This window comes from Prinia subflava, chromosome 1 (assembly GCF_021018805.1).
Source record: "Prinia subflava isolate CZ2003 ecotype Zambia chromosome 1, Cam_Psub_1.2, whole genome shotgun sequence".
Lineage (NCBI taxonomy): Eukaryota > Metazoa > Chordata > Aves > Passeriformes > Cisticolidae > Prinia > Prinia subflava.
Genome location: NC_086247.1, coordinates 28371145 through 28388033, shown reverse-complemented (window position 1 = coordinate 28388033; position 16889 = coordinate 28371145). Strand labels below are relative to the sequence as shown.

Sequence of the window (16889 nt, the reverse complement as noted above, 5' to 3'; positions counted from 1 at the left end):
TGACATGCCCCGGTCCTGCCCACTGCACACTCACACCAGACAGCCAAAAGAAGCTGTGTCCCACAGAAATGAGGGTCTTGGCACTTGGCAGTTAGTGGCAGCCTGCATTTGGCAATGGCAGCCTGCATTTGGATGGTTTTTGAGGAGTCTTTCCCAACAACCAGAACTGCAATTTAGGAAATTTCCTTGTAGTGGACCCTCCTTTTCAGGCCACTTTGTGGATGGAAAGCATGACCCTAAAATCAGCTCTGGAACTGCACTGAGCAAGGGAAACCTGCAGTGCTTAACTGTCTTGGTTTGAAAGCTAGGTGTCTGCTAGGGAGGGGCAGGACCCCCCTTGGGATGGAGAATTCAAAACCCCTCCCTGCAAATTATTATAATTTAGAAAATTAAAGGGGCTTTCAGGCAGAGGTATGGGGGTAGGAATAACAGCTCTTTACTGGTATATGTGACAAAAGCAAACAAACAGCAACAACTACAGCATTAATAATAAACAGAAGCAAGAACCTCGAGGGGCTTTGGTTTCACAAAGCCCGGGGCAATCTGATCTCTTGGGACTCAGGGAGCACCAAGCCGGAGTGGTGGGAAATCCCGGGCTGGTGGATGTGTCAGAAGCTCTGTTGTTGGTGGCTGGAGTGGCAGGGATGTCCCAGCAGGGCAGGGGGAGTGGAGGATCATGGAGTGGTGGAGAGCCTGAAAGCAGCCCCGAAGGAACAGCGGTGGCGGGACAGGAGTGGCCGGCAGGGCAGGAGGAGGCGAGCTCAGGGTTCCGGCGCACACGAGCAGATGGTGGTCGATTTTTCAAGACCGGACAAAGGTGGTAACAGTGAACTCCTGCAGCAAGCAGCAGCCTGGCCGTTCTCTCTCTGATGCCCAGAGCAAGAGAGTGAAGCTGCCTCCAATCCTGTCTTTTACTTCTTCCAAAACTTGCTTTATCTCTCCCCTCTGAGGGAAACTCCCAGAGACCCCAAAACAATAGGTGCAGTGTGGTGCCACCATTTTTTTTGGCCACTTCTTTGTTTTAGACAAGTATACAGTAGTTAGTCTTCTAGCAACTTAAGGGGAAAAAATTCTGTAAGTGAAAAAGAAACAAATCTAACCCCCAACATTAACTTTCTAAATGTTTTTTTTGCTTTCTTCATTTGTCAATATTATTTAACAAGCTGCTCTCCTGCTTGCAGGTGAATCATCTGAGATGTTGTTATGAGGTAGAACCTTCTCTGAATTTTACATTGCATTTTTCCATCCGTTTTGGTAGATTCCAAACCTAAAGACTGCCATCTGGGGAATCTCAATTTACCATTTACTTCCAATGTGTCTTTCATAGTTAGTTTAGCTGATAAAGCATCCAAGCTTGCCCTGGAGAACACACCTAGCAGGAAGAAACATCCTAGAGGCTGCTGCTGATAGCAAACTCACTGCTTCTTGAATGTTTAGCTGCTAGTAACTTAATATTGAAACATGTCTACAATTTGGGAGGATGGTAGTTAGTAAGAGAACTTCTGACTCTATAAACACCACTACATACATAATTGACACTCTTAGTTTCTAGTCTAGTTGGCAAATCTCCTGTCATAAATTGCCCCACTGTCTTACTCATTAAAGCAGAGTGATATCTTCTCAGTGTGAGGATTTCTGCCTCTCGCCTTCAGAAACTTACCTGACACCACATCTTAGTGAAAAGTTGGCCATCATGTTCAGATCACTTTTCTGCAGCTGCCATTCCAAAGACATGTTAATTTCCCTAGCTAGTTGAAGTTAAAATAGTAGTCTAGTTATTGAAAAATAATGGGTAGAAAAACATGTATATGGTGTCTGTGTGTTCTGAAATCTAAAATGCCTAGAGCTTCCCTGATTTCAAGCTCATGAGTCATCTAAACTCAAGCTATAGAAATTCCAGGGGACATGTTGTTAAATAATTCATGAGTGATGTAATTTTACTGTGTATCTCATTAGCAAAACGCTGCAGGAAAGAATTAGGGAAAAGAACCTAAAGCAATCCTGGTCCTATCTCTCTAACTACTTTTTTTTTCCTCCTAGAACTGTCATATCTAAAGAATTAACTTTTAAGTGATAGTATAACAAGTCTGCATTAAATTATGGCATGAAAATCTCTGTCAAGTGATGAGAAAAATTAAAAGAATCCTTTCTGCTTCAAGTCCTATACCCCAATATGCCTTGCACAGTCTTCTTTTGCAGATTGTAGGTATGTATGAATATGTATATCCACTTAATTTAAAATTATATATGAATGGGAAGGCTGGGAGCGATCTCTTTTGCAAGAAAATATATTCTGTGCCTTCCACAAAACAACAACAACAAAACGCACCAAAAAAAAAAAAAAAAAAAAAAAAAAAAAACACCAAACCAAAAAAACCACCACCCAACCAACCAACCAACCAAAAAACCCCAAACCCCCCCCCAAAAAAAACAAAAAAAACCCCCCAAACAAACAAACAAACAAAACCCACAAAACAAACAACCAAAACCCATAAAACCACAAAACAATACAAACCCAAAAAACAAACAAAAAACCCCCCCAAAACCACAACAAACCCACAGCAACAACAACAACAAAAAAGTATAAAACAACCCAAAACCCAAAAAACTGGAAACTGGAAAAAAAATTACCACTTGGTCTCAAAGTTATTAAAGCCTTTTTATTAGCTCTAGCACTGTGTAATAGTCGAGTAAGCAATCAGGTTATGCAAATAATAATCTTCTTTTATCTAGAGGTATGCATCTGTAATTAAGGATGTCAGTCACCTTATCTTGTAAACAGTCTGTTCCCAGTACACAAATGCGGGATCTGGTGCAGATGTGCCTGTGTATGCCAGAGCAATATATCATTTTTGCTGCATCTAAAGCCTGCAATTTCATGCTTAGCACTTGGCATTGTAACCATGGTTATCTCCAATTAGATGCAGAATACAGAGGCTTCAGCAGATGGGTTTTTACTTGGACCTCTGGCAATCAAAACCCAGAAAATCTCCAGAATATATAAACATAGAATATGGTAGATATACTAGTATTATTTACTACCAGATACATGAGGTTTCGACTTTATTGGAGTTTTTCCTCAACAACTTTGCAAGCCAAGAGGATTAAGTCATTTGTAAGAGAAATGGACCTCTTTTTCTGTGAGAGTTTTCCCTATGCAAAAAGTAGAAGCTAAAAGGCTGATATTTCTCTAAGTGTGAGGTTAAACCGACACATCATCTGTAAGCATGTATATTTTCAAAGGCTTGGTTACCTTTTTTAAATTTTACCTTAGGAGAATCTAGCAAGTTATTTCAAATTTTTTAGGAAGTATTGGAAGTTCACAGCATTGATATTAGCCTAGAATTTTCTACATTTTTATGGGCCTCTGTGTGGCAGTGTTTGCTGAGCAGAAAGAATTTACAGCAGAATAAATTAAGCAGATGACTGGTGCATCTTCACAGGTTGAAATAAATTACTCTATTTCTGATGAATGTGTGTGATTGTATTTTTTTTCTGAAGACTGAGAGCTTATATGCATTGTCTTACTGTTTTAACTTCCTAAATGCACAGAATTTTCTGTAAACCTAATGTGTTCTGTGAGAAAGTGTAATAATTTCAATCCTTATCCTCAAAGAACTTTCCTTCTAATTTCCAGAAAATTTGTGCAGGCTTGAGTGGGCTGGACATTTTCATCAGGAGTAACCAGGTACCATGCTGTAGACATTATATATTTTCCATGCAGCAGCTTAAGAATATTTCTTGTCAGGAACAGAAAGGAGAAATAACATCCTTCCAAAGTAAAATTGGATTATGCTCTTAAATGACAATATCTACTGTAAGGAAACAGGGTGGCATGAGCATTAGCTCAACCTTTCAAACAAAACCCTTTACTCCGTATCTGTTATTTTTATTCATTTGCTGTAGCCCTGACCTGGTAAATGGAGGTTACTCTGAAGACTGTACTTAATAACTGCTGCTATTATTCACCATACTCTATCCTGAGTGAGGGAGACACATTGGAAACATGTCACCAGAGTCAAGAGTCAATTCCAGAAGCATTTGAGACCCTTGGCATCAGTCTGCCCCTGAATTTTTTGGGGAAGGGTAGTGAGCGTGTGTACCTGTCAGCATTTAAAGCAGCTGGCAGTGCACCATGCATTTAATCTCTGCAGGTCTGAGGAAACAGCATACAGCACGGGGAAGAGCCAAGAGGGAGCTGCAGCACTGGAACAGACATGGAAAGGCATCAGAGTAGCTGGAGCTGACCCATTTGCAGTCATGCATGAAAAAATCCACAAGCACTTTACATGAGGCCACAGACAAAGAATGGTCGTGGTGTCTGGAAGGGAAATGTGGCACTGAGTTAAAAAGACTCAGATTAAAGAAATCAAGCTGAGTAATTTTACCACTTCAGGGTTTTTCTTAGTTATTCTTTCTAGGGGCAGAGTTTAAATGTAATGCAGTGCCAGGAACAACAGCTGGAAACGCCAACAGAAGACAGACAGGTTCTCCTACGTCTTAGTCAAGTGCAAAATCCCACAGGGAAATGGAGGATTCTTTTCAGGTTTGAATACATTCCTTTAAAATGTGGCATATCCAGCAAATTCAGCTCCACCATGTATTTGTGTTATTTCTGTTATGGTACCAAAGCTAAAGGTTGCTTTTACTTCAATTCCTTTGTGCTGAACAGATAAACTACCAAAGAGCTGGTGCCTTCTTCAAGAGCTTACAGACATGAGATATAACAATAGATGTCAAAAAATAAGGAGAGAACAACAAGGGGAAAGGGAAGGTTTCCAAACACAGCACAAAGGAAATCTTCAGGATTCCACAAGGATGACATTTTAATCATTCATGGAGTAATGGCGATAAAATGAAAGAGGAGAGATACAGGTTAGATGTTAGGAAGGAATTTAGTATTGTCATGGTGGGGAGACACTGGAACAAGTCGCCTAAAAAAATTGTGGATGTTCCGTCCCTGGAAGTGTTAAAAGACAGGTTGTGGTTCAAGACCCAGTGTGTGCTTGTCTTTAAAATGTGCAAACATTGCTCTGTTTCCTTTCATTTGAAAATTTAAAAGATGTAGGTCTTCATTATAAAATTCAGTAGGTTTTGAAGTAAGCAAAAAATATTACACATTATGATTGGAGTCCAATGGTCAATATGTCCTGGAACCAAATTCTCAAACTTTGGTTTAGATTAAGGTAACACTTGGTGAAATTTTTTAGTGAACCAGCTCTGAACTATGCTTTTCTGTTCCAATACTGAAACTGGTTACACCTACCTCTTTCATATAGCCTGGCTGCAATGGTAAAGAGGGTGTTGACACTTTCAGATGAATTTTCCTTTGAATTTTTGAATTTGTCTGAACTTAAATTTCAAAGCAAAACTCAGAGTATGTGAGATCAAATAAATGAAAAGCCAAAAGTCTGCATGAAACCCTGCAACATGAAATAACCAAGTCCTTGCACAGATTTGCTTGCTAGCTAAAAATAGTTCAATCTCATCTCTATTCAGAATCTCCTGTGATAGGCAGAAGGAGTGATATAAAGACCAAGAGACACATGAGAAGTGCAGTCAAGGCTTGAAAGGAAGGCAAGAAAAAAGAGACACTGTAACTGTGATGTGAACTTTGTCCCTCCTTGAATGGCATTTAAGTGCAGTGACTGTGGTACTTTCTGTAAATGGATTATCACGCACCCTCCTAAAGCTGTGTGTGTGCCTCTGTGAGTGAGTGAGGTGTATGTGCTATCCAGGTGACAGACTAGAGTTTCTTTTTTTTAAAAAAAAAAGAACAAAAATTATTGTGTAAATATGGTGGACCAAAAACAGACAAAAAACCAACAAAAGTGAAGGAGAACTGTTTACTAATTTTAATAATAGCAGGCTTCCATAGGCAGTAGTACTGAAGCTGTTGCTTGTTTGAAATAGCTTCATTTTGCTATGAATCTGAGGCAGCTACCATCAAATTATTTATCTTTTTTTCTGCTGGGTAATCCTTCAGCTGCTGTTATTTACATAGCAGCCTAAATTACATTTGCTGCCTTGCAAGAGTGAAGACAGGTCACCTGCTGCAGCCTGAATCCAGCATGCACCAGGAAAGAAAATAAGGGCTCAGTGCAGAAAAAAAGACTTTTTTGATAGTTAAATCCTGATGCATGAAATATTTCACTTTTTTAAAAACTGGTTTCTTTCATACCTTTTATTAGTTCTTTGAATATATTTTACTTGTGTATGCAGTCCCTCATTATTTTTTTGCCATTTTGCTCCAGATTTGGCCAGTACTTAGGCACTTGTTGAAACTTTGGCCAGCTAATTGTTGTCATGGTTGAACCTGGGCCGTGTGTAACTACTTGCAGGTTCAGGACCCTTTTCAGACTTTCATCTTTTTCATTCTTCTATGACTGCAAATTGAAATGCTTTCTCAATATTTTTTTAAACAAGTATCTAATATTTTCTGTCTAGCACTATTAAATAATTCCCACTTCTCTGTTGACTGACTGGTCTCTTTTAGTTTACAAAGAACAACCTCTTCATTTATTATAATTTTGCTGTGAGTATATCTTACTGATTTAAAATGTTTGTAACTATTATTTTCCCCGGGCAGACTTTCTGGCACATTATTTGTTTGGTTTTTTTAAAATTACAAATAAAATGTCAGAAATCATACTCTAAATGAGATATAAGCCAGATTTTACTTAATTTTTCTGTCTGTTGTGTTTTTCATTTCTCCCAATTCTGTAACTCAGGGATTTTTTAGTGTTCTGCTACTCCTGCAAATCACCAATGGCTTTACTAACCAACTAGCAATGATAACAAAATCTCTGCCAGAAAACAAGAGAGTAAATTTTTAGTCCTTGCACACAAAATTCTAGAGAATCTAAAGCTTGAAATTCCTTCACATGCAGGTACCATGTATTTTACCAAATATATTAACTCATACAACCAGTTAATGATTACCTTACATAGAAAATGATGTAAAAATAAAAATTGTAAGCAATATGATATATAGACAAAGCCTTCAGATGATTTTAACTACCATTAGCTTAGATTGACTCTTATCCAGCACATTAACCTCTGAACCTCTAGAAAGGGCCTGATGAAGGTAAATAAATGTTAGGAGAAAAATGTATTTTTGCCTTGTAGGTGAGAGATTAAAACAATAGACAATGATCAACACATTCTCCAAACAGAATAGGTTAAATCTGTTCCAGGGCATGAGGATTGAGCTGCTTCCTGTGGCCAGCCTCACCTGTGATTAATCCCTGGTGTCAAGGGATTTGGCATGATCCTCCTCGTCGGTCCCTTCCAGCTCAAGTTATTTTACATCTGTGAGTGTGGTAGATGACTGAACCATGTAACTAATGGGGAAATAGTACTAAGGTTCACCACTAACCCACAGAACTGATGTTTTCTGAAGGTCATGCAAAACAAATGAAGTAAACTTGAAAACAGATCTCCAGTGTCTAGAACATCAGTGTGGCCGGAAAAGACCATTTTATCTTTTCTCAAACTTTACTGATGAATTGAAAATTTGATAGCTACTTGTTCTTTTTTTTTTTTTTTTTTTTTTTTTTTTTTTTTTTTTTTCTTCCATGTATTTGCCAAAGTGCATTGCTAATTATTAGTTAAGGGCATCTGCACTTGATGTCGATACTCTTTACAAAATAAGTGCAAATATTAAAATGAGATGTGGGGCAGCAGTGCCAGTGCACCTTGAACAAAACAAGCGGTGTAAACTAAGATGCTGCGCAATATATTTGCCTATTTTTGACAGCAGCAAGGGAAAACCTGGAAATCCATGTTAATGTATAAACAACTTTTATAGCTTAGGGAAGCAAATCAATTCAAATATTAATATGCTTTTTTTTTTTCTATATTGGACAATTGAAAGTGACTGTTATATGCAAATCCTATTTATCTAAATCCTCAGAGCTCTTTCCAAATGATATAATCAATGCCACTAGGTAACACTTTCTCACTAATTCTAATACTAAGCTCTTAGACATAAGAGTGACATACTATTGAATCATTTTCTAGTTGAATATATTTGTGTCTATGAGCATGTTTTGGATAATAGCAACACTTTTCCGGTTCTGCACTAGTTAATAAGGTCAGATATCGATGTACAATTCATTGCAAAGAGATTGCACTGCTTAATTACATTCTTATGAGGATGTAGATACAAAAGGATAAAGGTCTTATCTTAGTGTATCTATTCCCCCACAGGGAAAGAGACTGTGCTGTTCTCTGGCACATACACATCCACAGATGTATTAGAGTTGTGCTCACGCTGAGAAAGGCAGTAGCATAAATATTTCAGCAGAAAAATGCATTTATAACAGGAATAATGCTGGTACAACCTCTGTAAGTGTGCCAGACTCCCCTGACAACGGCTTTTTCCTGATTCCCATGATAACAACATAAATAATCGTGAAATCCTTTGGAACTAGTGTGGCGTATGAGTGTAATTCTGAAGGACAAACACTTCACTGGCTGAGGATAACCGGCAACAAGGTGATTGGGGCATATGGCTGCATTAACAGCAATGCAAGAAGATGCTGTGGATAGAAATGAATGTATCATCCCTGGCCCTCATTATTATGTCCCTCAGATATATACTAACTTTCAGTATCAATGGGCTATTTTAAAGGTTATCAAAACTTCATCATGAATGTTTTCTGCTGAATCCATAATCTCTTCTAGAAGGAATATTTGTGAAGACTGTCAAGTTTTTAGTTATGCTCTATTTCTTGTTCTGAAACTCCAGATAAATGGTCTAGAGAATATTTACTCTATTTTAGTGATGGGGAAAAGAAATAGAAAGAGAGATACCTTGCAGCATTTTTTACTATTTTAGATATTTTTATTCATTACTTCTTTTACTTTCAGAGGAAAAGGAATCCCAGTCTTTCAATCCCTCTTCAGAGCAGTTGTTTGTATGTTTCTGTGCTAATTGCTATCATTCCTAAGTCCAATTTTATTTCACATTATTCCATCTATTTGGACAGTATAAGAGCAAGGTATCTCAGATACTGCAACTCTGAAACACCTACTGGTCCTGTGACTTTGCCTGCAATGTTTTCTGTTCTACTCCATTTGCCCAAGAACTCATCTTTTTGAAATGCGATTTCCTATTAAATGGACATCTCTAGTGGGCTAGAAACTGAGTCCATCATTTCCTAAACTGCTCTTGTTAATATAAAACAGTAAGTGTGAAAGTTATTCAAGTCTCCTTTCCAATTGTTGAGACTGTCTATATCTCTGGAAATCACTATTCTGAGAAGACTCCTTGAACTTGAAAGGATAGCAGATAGGCTGGTTATGGCAATTGCATATCATCTTCTAAGGTACATTAGCCATAGACTGCACTTACAGTTAGCAGCAATTCCAGCTAATTACACTTGTGGCAAATGTTCCACCCTGGTCAAAGATCCTGCTGACACACACACATCTCTTGGTGAAGGTGTCTGGGATTGACTCGAGACTGGATATCCATCCAGTAACTTCTGCCCCATTTCAGGGATCCTTTGAATATGTGCTGAGAGACAGCAAACGCCTCACATATTCTATTGCTTGACTCTTCTGTGTGTTGTTCCACTAATTACTTCCTCAGAGAGTAAGTAAAAGCAGAAATATGACTCCAATTTTCCATTATTATTTGAATGATGGTTATTGGATTATACTGTTTAGAATTGTCATGGGAAATTTCTAATGGTTCTATACAAGGCTCTGAAATTTCCCCACAAGTCTCCTTTTTGGTATGTTTGGCTAAAAAGTGGGACATGGGTGGACATAAGTTAAATGTTACAAACTTGCCTAATTCAAAATTCAGCAAAATGAATTGTCCCTGGATTAAGGAAGAGAGACAGAAAACTTGAAATATGGGACCAAACCTGAGTTGGGTGGCAATATTAGTAAAAAGCCATCTATATATGGTAAGGGCTTTACTTGCTACAGAATAAGCCTAAGAATGATTACATGTTTCTTATTTAAGGCAGATACTTTCAAAAGAAACAGAAATCTGTGAAAGCAAATCCAACAGTTTCTAAGTATATCACTGGAATTGAGGTTACACTTTGAAAGAAAGACAAATATTGAACAAGAAAATGAATGGATGATAGTTCACCAATTTCTTCATTTGAAATTACATGAAGTCAGGGAGTTGTTCTCCAGATGAGATACAATTAAAGCATGCAAAATTCCTGAAAAAACTTAGTTTGTTTCATAGTTGCTTACTTCAGAGCTGGAACTCAGAGCTGACTGAAACTGCAAGCACGTTGATATATGCCAGGGAACACAGCAATTCAGCTTTACAAAGTGCAACCATACTTAAGGCATGTAGGACACATCCTCAAGAACTTCTTCCCATTCTAGTGTTACTACCTACCTGCACGGTGTCCTTGCTAAACACTGCCAGTTTGTCAAGTGTCAGAGAGTACAGGTGGGTGAGATCAGACAATCTGAGCTTTGCTCTGGCAGAGCAGCACATGCATTGCAGCTGATGAGGTGCACAGAATCTTACCTGGCCCCACCCGAAGCAGAGATGACTTCACTTAGGTTTTATTTTGCAGTTTACATATCATATTGGAAGGCAGAGTGGCATGGTTCACAAAGGAGCAAATAAAGGAGAACTAAGTTGAAAGCATTAGGGGGTTGGAGTTTGGATATAAATTTCAGTGGAGTCAGAAAATATTTAAGACCTTGGGATGTGAGCATTAGTGATGGTGGAAAGACAGCACTCCTTCTCCAATGACAGTTGTTTCATAGAAATCCTTTTTCCGTGTAGATCTCATTTTTGGGAACAGGAAGAGATAGAGAGAGTTCCTAAAGAGGTTGGTAATGAGATTGGGAATCTTAAATGCAGTGCTGTGAAGTAAGAATTAGACTTCCTTAGGTTCTACAGATGGTGGGAAAATGTTACATTGCAGCAAAACCATGTCAAGAGGGCAGAAGATTAGGAACAGCCCTTCAGGGGGAAGGGGTTAAGGAAGGATTCATGAGAAGGGATTCTCAAATAATTTATGATCTAAATGTCTCAGATTACCAAAATCTGAGTAAACTGCCAATCTCTCACTGATATATCTCTCCATGTATACAGGACATTTCTTATGTTTTCCCTTGCTGTAACTTCTGAGTTTACCACTGCAGCCACATTTAAGGAAAATTGGAGAATATTAATTCTTTTATGTGTATAGACCTGTAAAAGCCTCTGCTTACAACCATTAGCTTTTCATCTTGGCTCCTTTTGCATATTTTCCTTTCCTCCCTGTATAACTTCCCCCAGAAGCACTGCCCAGTTTTTACTGCTTTGGTAGATCTTGTAAATGTGATTGTTCTTTATTTTCTATGTTTCTGCTCTGGTAATAACATATTGTTTCCTGATGTGAGGTGAACATCAATTTTTTTTTTTCTGGTTTTACTCCTTCTTTGGTAAATGGGTTGTAAAAAACCTATAATTTTCATTTCAGATGCCAGGAGTGAGTTGACAAAGCAGACTTTCTGCATTCCCTAGTGCTCTGCCTGGAAGCTAAAGAAAAAGTAATCCTTTTGTACGCCACATGAAGCAGGTAAAAATCTTTTGCAATGAGAAGGATGTGAAAACTTTGTGAAAATTATGCTGTTTAATACTTTCCTATGTGTGCTGGTTGAATTATACATTTTCTATTAAAGTGATATGCTTCAGAATGATTTTGTAGCTGATAATACCTTGGAAAATGTACAGTTTGTCCCTGAATTTATTAGCAATGCAAGCCACAGTCCTTGGTTGGGTGCTGCATATCACAAAATACAGAGAAGCAGGTCACAGTCTGTTCAGAGACTGCTTATTTCTAGGATGCAGGCATTTAAAAGAGCAGTAAAGGGCATATTATTATGCAGAACTGCAGACATATTAAGTCTATTTGGAGAAATATGATACAAATACACTGCTGGCAATCCAAAAAGGTAAGCCATGTACTAGACAATGGGGATTTTAGAATATGAAAATAAAAATTGATTTTGTGAATGCTTAGAAGTAATATGTGGAGTCTGGGGGGAAGGCTTGCTAAGTTGAATTTAAAAAAAAAGAAGAAATTCTTGCATGCATTTCGGACTTTGGGACTCAAAATCAGAACTATACCTTCCAGGTATCTATCTGATTGGAAAATGGATTTTCTCATTTAGTTCAGGAAGCATTACATAAGTTTAGTTTCTGACAAAACCTTTACCTATGGGTACCTCACTCTTATTAATTCTTGCTGGTTTTTGTCAGCATCAGAAACTATATTGTCAAAAGTGAACAGAATATACCTATGAAAGGCATTTAGTTTCCCCCAAAATATTGCTGACCTCATGTGTTTTCTTTACCAATCCGAAGAGAAATCGAATTTCTTTATAAAACAGAAGAAAACTCAGCTTTTTTTTTTTAATATTAAAATTATGTTGGTTGGTTTGGTGTTTTGTGCCTGGTGATAATGCACTTTGCAGGGGAATGACACAAGCCCTGGGGTCCTGAGAGTCCTGAGCAGTTGCTGCTGGGTCAGTGTAGAAAGGAGTGAGGTGGGCATTGTATGCACTCCAAGATTCATTTTTTGACTGGAAAACAGAGCAGAGGGGAAGTCAAAGGGACCAGAACCATGCCTGTGAGTTTTAAGGGACAGAATCAGGGTGGATCCAGGGTCAAGGGGACAACAGGGAGAAGACTGGGGAGGGACACAAGGTGGGTTTAGCACAACACAAGCCAGTGAGAAGGCTAATGTGAGGAGGTTTATATAAACAAACCTATAGAGCCTCCAAGAATAGGGACTTGCCCAAGGGGCAGTCCAGACAGGGACTGGTACCAGGGAGAATTAACAGGGAACATTCTGGAATAAGGGGTAGATATCAGGGAAAACTGACCACCCAGTGGATGGACAGAGCCCAGGCTAAACCACCACCCTGGGGGAAGAAAAAGGAACAAGCCATAAGGTATTGAAACACAAAATTACACACCACAACGTTGGCTGATTTTTGTTTGTTTGTTTGTTTGTTTTAGTAGTTTTCGTTGTGAGGCCCTCGTTCTCTGATGGACTGGCCTGAAGTTGTGTCAGAGGGGGTTTAGTTTGGATATTAGAAAAAGGTTCTTCCCCCAGAGGCTGGTTGGGCACTGGAACAGGCTTCCCAGGGATGTGGTCACAGCACCAAAGCTGGCAGAGTTCCAAAAGTGTTTGGACAATGCTCAGGCATGCGGTGTGACTCTTGGGGGTGTCCTGTGCAGGACTGGTATTTGGACTTTGATGACCTTAGTGAGTCCTTTCCAACTCAGAATATTCTCTTATTTTGTGGTAATCAAAATTGCAGACATGGGTAAATTAATTAAATAAATTGTCAATAATTATAATTTCAAAAATACTATCAGTAAAAATATTGAGCTGTTTCACATTAAAAAAAAAAGTTTATATGTTGTTTAGATACTTTCTCACTGACTTGACCAATTTTTCTGAAATGAACCCCACAGTAGGCAGGTAATACCTACCACGAAGAAAATTTATATGTAAGGTGAATGAAGATGAGAAATGCTCTTAAGTAACAAACAAACGAACAAACAAACAAACAAACTAGATTGAGAGCTAAGCAGGAACCAAATAAGGTATGAAATCAAAAGACAACATAGCTTCTTAAGGGCTCTTTGGATTTCACAGTGCCTCAGAAGCTGAATGCCTCATAACCTGTAAGCAGAGGAATCTGAAAGTGAGAAAAGTCCCTTCCCTCCTTCATTCCATTACATAAACTACTTGGATTACATAAAAAATACTTTATCTATTTATTACATAATAAAAATGCTAACCTCACTACTTAAAAAAAGCAATCAAACAAAAAAAAATCTACTTGATGAAAACAAACACTATGTACTTATCAACAAATTAAATAAAAGCAAAGGAAATCTTGAACTGAGCATGAGAGTCACTGCCTCAGACCAGCTTCTTGGGATGGGCTCTGGTTTATGTCTGTTTTCTGGAACAGAACCCCCAGTGGACTTGACTTAAAAGTGTCAGCCCAGCTCTGGAATGGTTTCTGATTCTTTGAAATAGCTATCACAGCATATTGTTAGCAGGGTTTTTTTGCTGTCAGAACCACACTGGAAAAACAAGGGGGTTTATAGGTTCTGCTGCCTCAAAAAAAGAAACATCTGAGTGGGGATGTAATTAAATGTTTGGCATCTCAAGTGTTATGTGCAAATTTAACCTGAGCATGTAAAACAGCTTAGCATCAAAACCAGTGTAGAGGGTATACAGTACAAGAATATACACAAAAAATATAAAAACAAGAAAGCATATCCTTTTGCAAGCACTGAATAATAATCAACAAAATGGACTCTACAAGGACAGGTTACTGACGCAAAACTAAAGCAACCGTAAAACATACACGCCCTCTAGAAAACCAACAGAATGCAGATTAGAGATATTGCTTCTGCTTTCCTATTCCCAAACTTCCTAGGAATTACTACTTCATAAAACAGTTCCTCAGCTCTTTCCACATGATTAAATTTTGGTTATCTCACTGCAGGAGGATAATTGTATGCAGATCTGCAAGAATTTAGCATTGTCATCTCCTTTGAAATCTTTAATACACTTAACTTGTTTTCCTTTAAAAAAAACAAACAAGCCCTCCCCTCCCCCCTCAACTGTGTATGTGTATCTTCATATTTGAAATGTGTTATTGCTTACTTTGGCAACAGAAATGAAAAGTTTTGCTGGAAGGCTTGACAGATTATGAAAACAAATCTCCCCATGGGTTTTAAAATCTCTTGGAGAGCTGCAAAATTCAATTAAAATTTTTTGATACCATTTGTTTATACAGTTTATATGACAATATCAAAGCCTTGGATCTGGTCTTTCTAGTATAAGCTTTAAGCTTACAGAAATGCTTATTGAATATATTTTCTTAATAAATCTGTGTGATCTGCCGACTTGGTTTGTGCATCACCCAAAGGAGGAACAGGAAGTCAGGACATGAACTCCACATTTCAAGATATCAGTCCAGGGACTATAATTGCTTCTGTGTAGTTCTAATGAAACTAAAGTTGAGCTTCAGGTATTCCCCTCATATATACCCAGATATCCATTCCTTTCCACATAGCTAGCTCCCTCTTCTTTCCACTACATTAAAAAGGAAAGGTAACAAGGAATGTGTCATGATCTGAAACATCCTGTAAGATGGGATGCCACATCTCATTCACATCTTCCAGTCAAAAAGACATGGATGAGACACCAACTCCTTTGGCATCATGTATTTGAGAACTTTGTTCAACTAACAGAGAAAGGTAGATCCCTCATTCACTCACATGAGACCACACAACTATTTGTGATTCTGTGTGCACAGAAGCAGAACCTGCACAGTAGCAATGCTCAAGACATGGCTAGAAGAGAAATGCAGCTGGAAAGAAATGACAGTTTTCACACTATTTTTTATTAAAAATATAGAAAGTGGAGCACATTTTTCCTAACATGGTGAGTGATGATTCATGGTTTAAAAAAAAAAAATTATTTTGGCAGAGTTAGTTGGTTTGACTTCAAATATTCTATGATCTAAACTATTACCCTGATCTGAGTTTTTCTGGAAAAGTTCTACATAGCAGGAATGTCTTTTATATATGATAAAAAGACATTATATTATAAAACTTATCAACTGCTCATGGTTAACACTAGAAGCACTCCCAGGTTTTCTACTATTATGACGCATTTCCTCATTATAGGGCAGTGATGTATCATGTTATTTAAAGTCCATATTAAGGGCAGGAAAATGAACTGCAAGAATAAGAATCAGCTTAGATGCTGTATGAAGGTAATCTTCTGGTCTGTGCTCAGGTGCTCTACCAAGTGAAGCCAACTGCATCATGAGAGGCATGAAACTGCCTCCTGTGTTTTAACTTCCATACATTCATTTTGCCTCAAAGCTGAAAATATTGGAGGTCTCAGGTGGTGTAAAGGCCACTAACTGAAAGTATGACAGGAATATGTTTACAATCATAGCCAGAGAAGGAACAAGTTTTGGAATATACCTATGGCTTTTCAGATAAGTTTCAGTTAGTTAGAATAGCAGAAAATATCAATTATTATCTCTCCTCTGTGGTTATAACTATTCAAATTAAGTGGCTTATGATCTGTGCATAATCTAGCAAGCAACTAATTTTCACTTTCTTGAAGGCAGTGCACATTTTGCAATATGACATTCTTGTACTGCACAATAACCAGAGGGAGATATTTTTTCCTTCCTGTGTAGTCCTAGAACTGAGGAAAGGAGGACACTAAAGTAAATGATTTTCTGGCTGGTTTCACTCAAAATCTTCCATGGAATCTGCTGATATCTTGAAATGAATTTAATAAAAAGTTGAAAAAGGAGAGATTGAATAGGATAAGTGATAAGAACCAAGGTGATGAGAAACTCTGAAGGATCGATCTAGTGAAGTACATCGAGGTTCAGCAGAATCTTTTGAATTAGGCTACTTTCAAACCACTTCAGCTGAATGTGGACCCTGGAGTGCAATTTGCAGTGGTACCAAATTGATAGAAATTGTTTTTCTATAAAGCACCTTGGTGTGTTAGCTTTGATTAATCAGAGGCAATTATCACAGCTAATGGAGCATAGCTACAAACACAGAGAACAGAGTCACAGCAAAGTTCACAGGCCTCTTGTACCTAAAGTTCCCCAGGAATGCACTCCATAGATAGGCCAATTTGTGCATGCTATTGTAAGTATCTTTTCTAAGCACTACAGTTGTCATGTTTTTGCTTCAATACCAGATGAGCTCAGTCACAAACACCTCTGCACTTTGGAATTTTGAAATGACTTGAATATCAAGCATTGGAAGAGGCTGCCCAGGAAAGCAGTTGAGTCACCATCCCTGGAGACATTTTAAATACATGTAAATGTGATGCTTAGTGGCA

At 38.1% G+C, this 16889-nt stretch overlaps 1 long non-coding RNA gene across 3 annotated transcripts in view; it reads left to right on the top strand.

The window, feature by feature from the left end:
- Window positions 1-16889, top strand: part of LOC134547756 (uncharacterized) — a 239867-nt gene that overhangs the window by 138773 nt on the left and 84205 nt on the right. For all 3 annotated transcript variants that reach the window (XR_010079594.1, XR_010079593.1, XR_010079596.1), the window contains exon 2: window positions 11454-11552. This is a non-coding gene — a long non-coding RNA (uncharacterized LOC134547756). The remainder of the gene's footprint in view (window positions 1-11453; window positions 11553-16889) is intronic.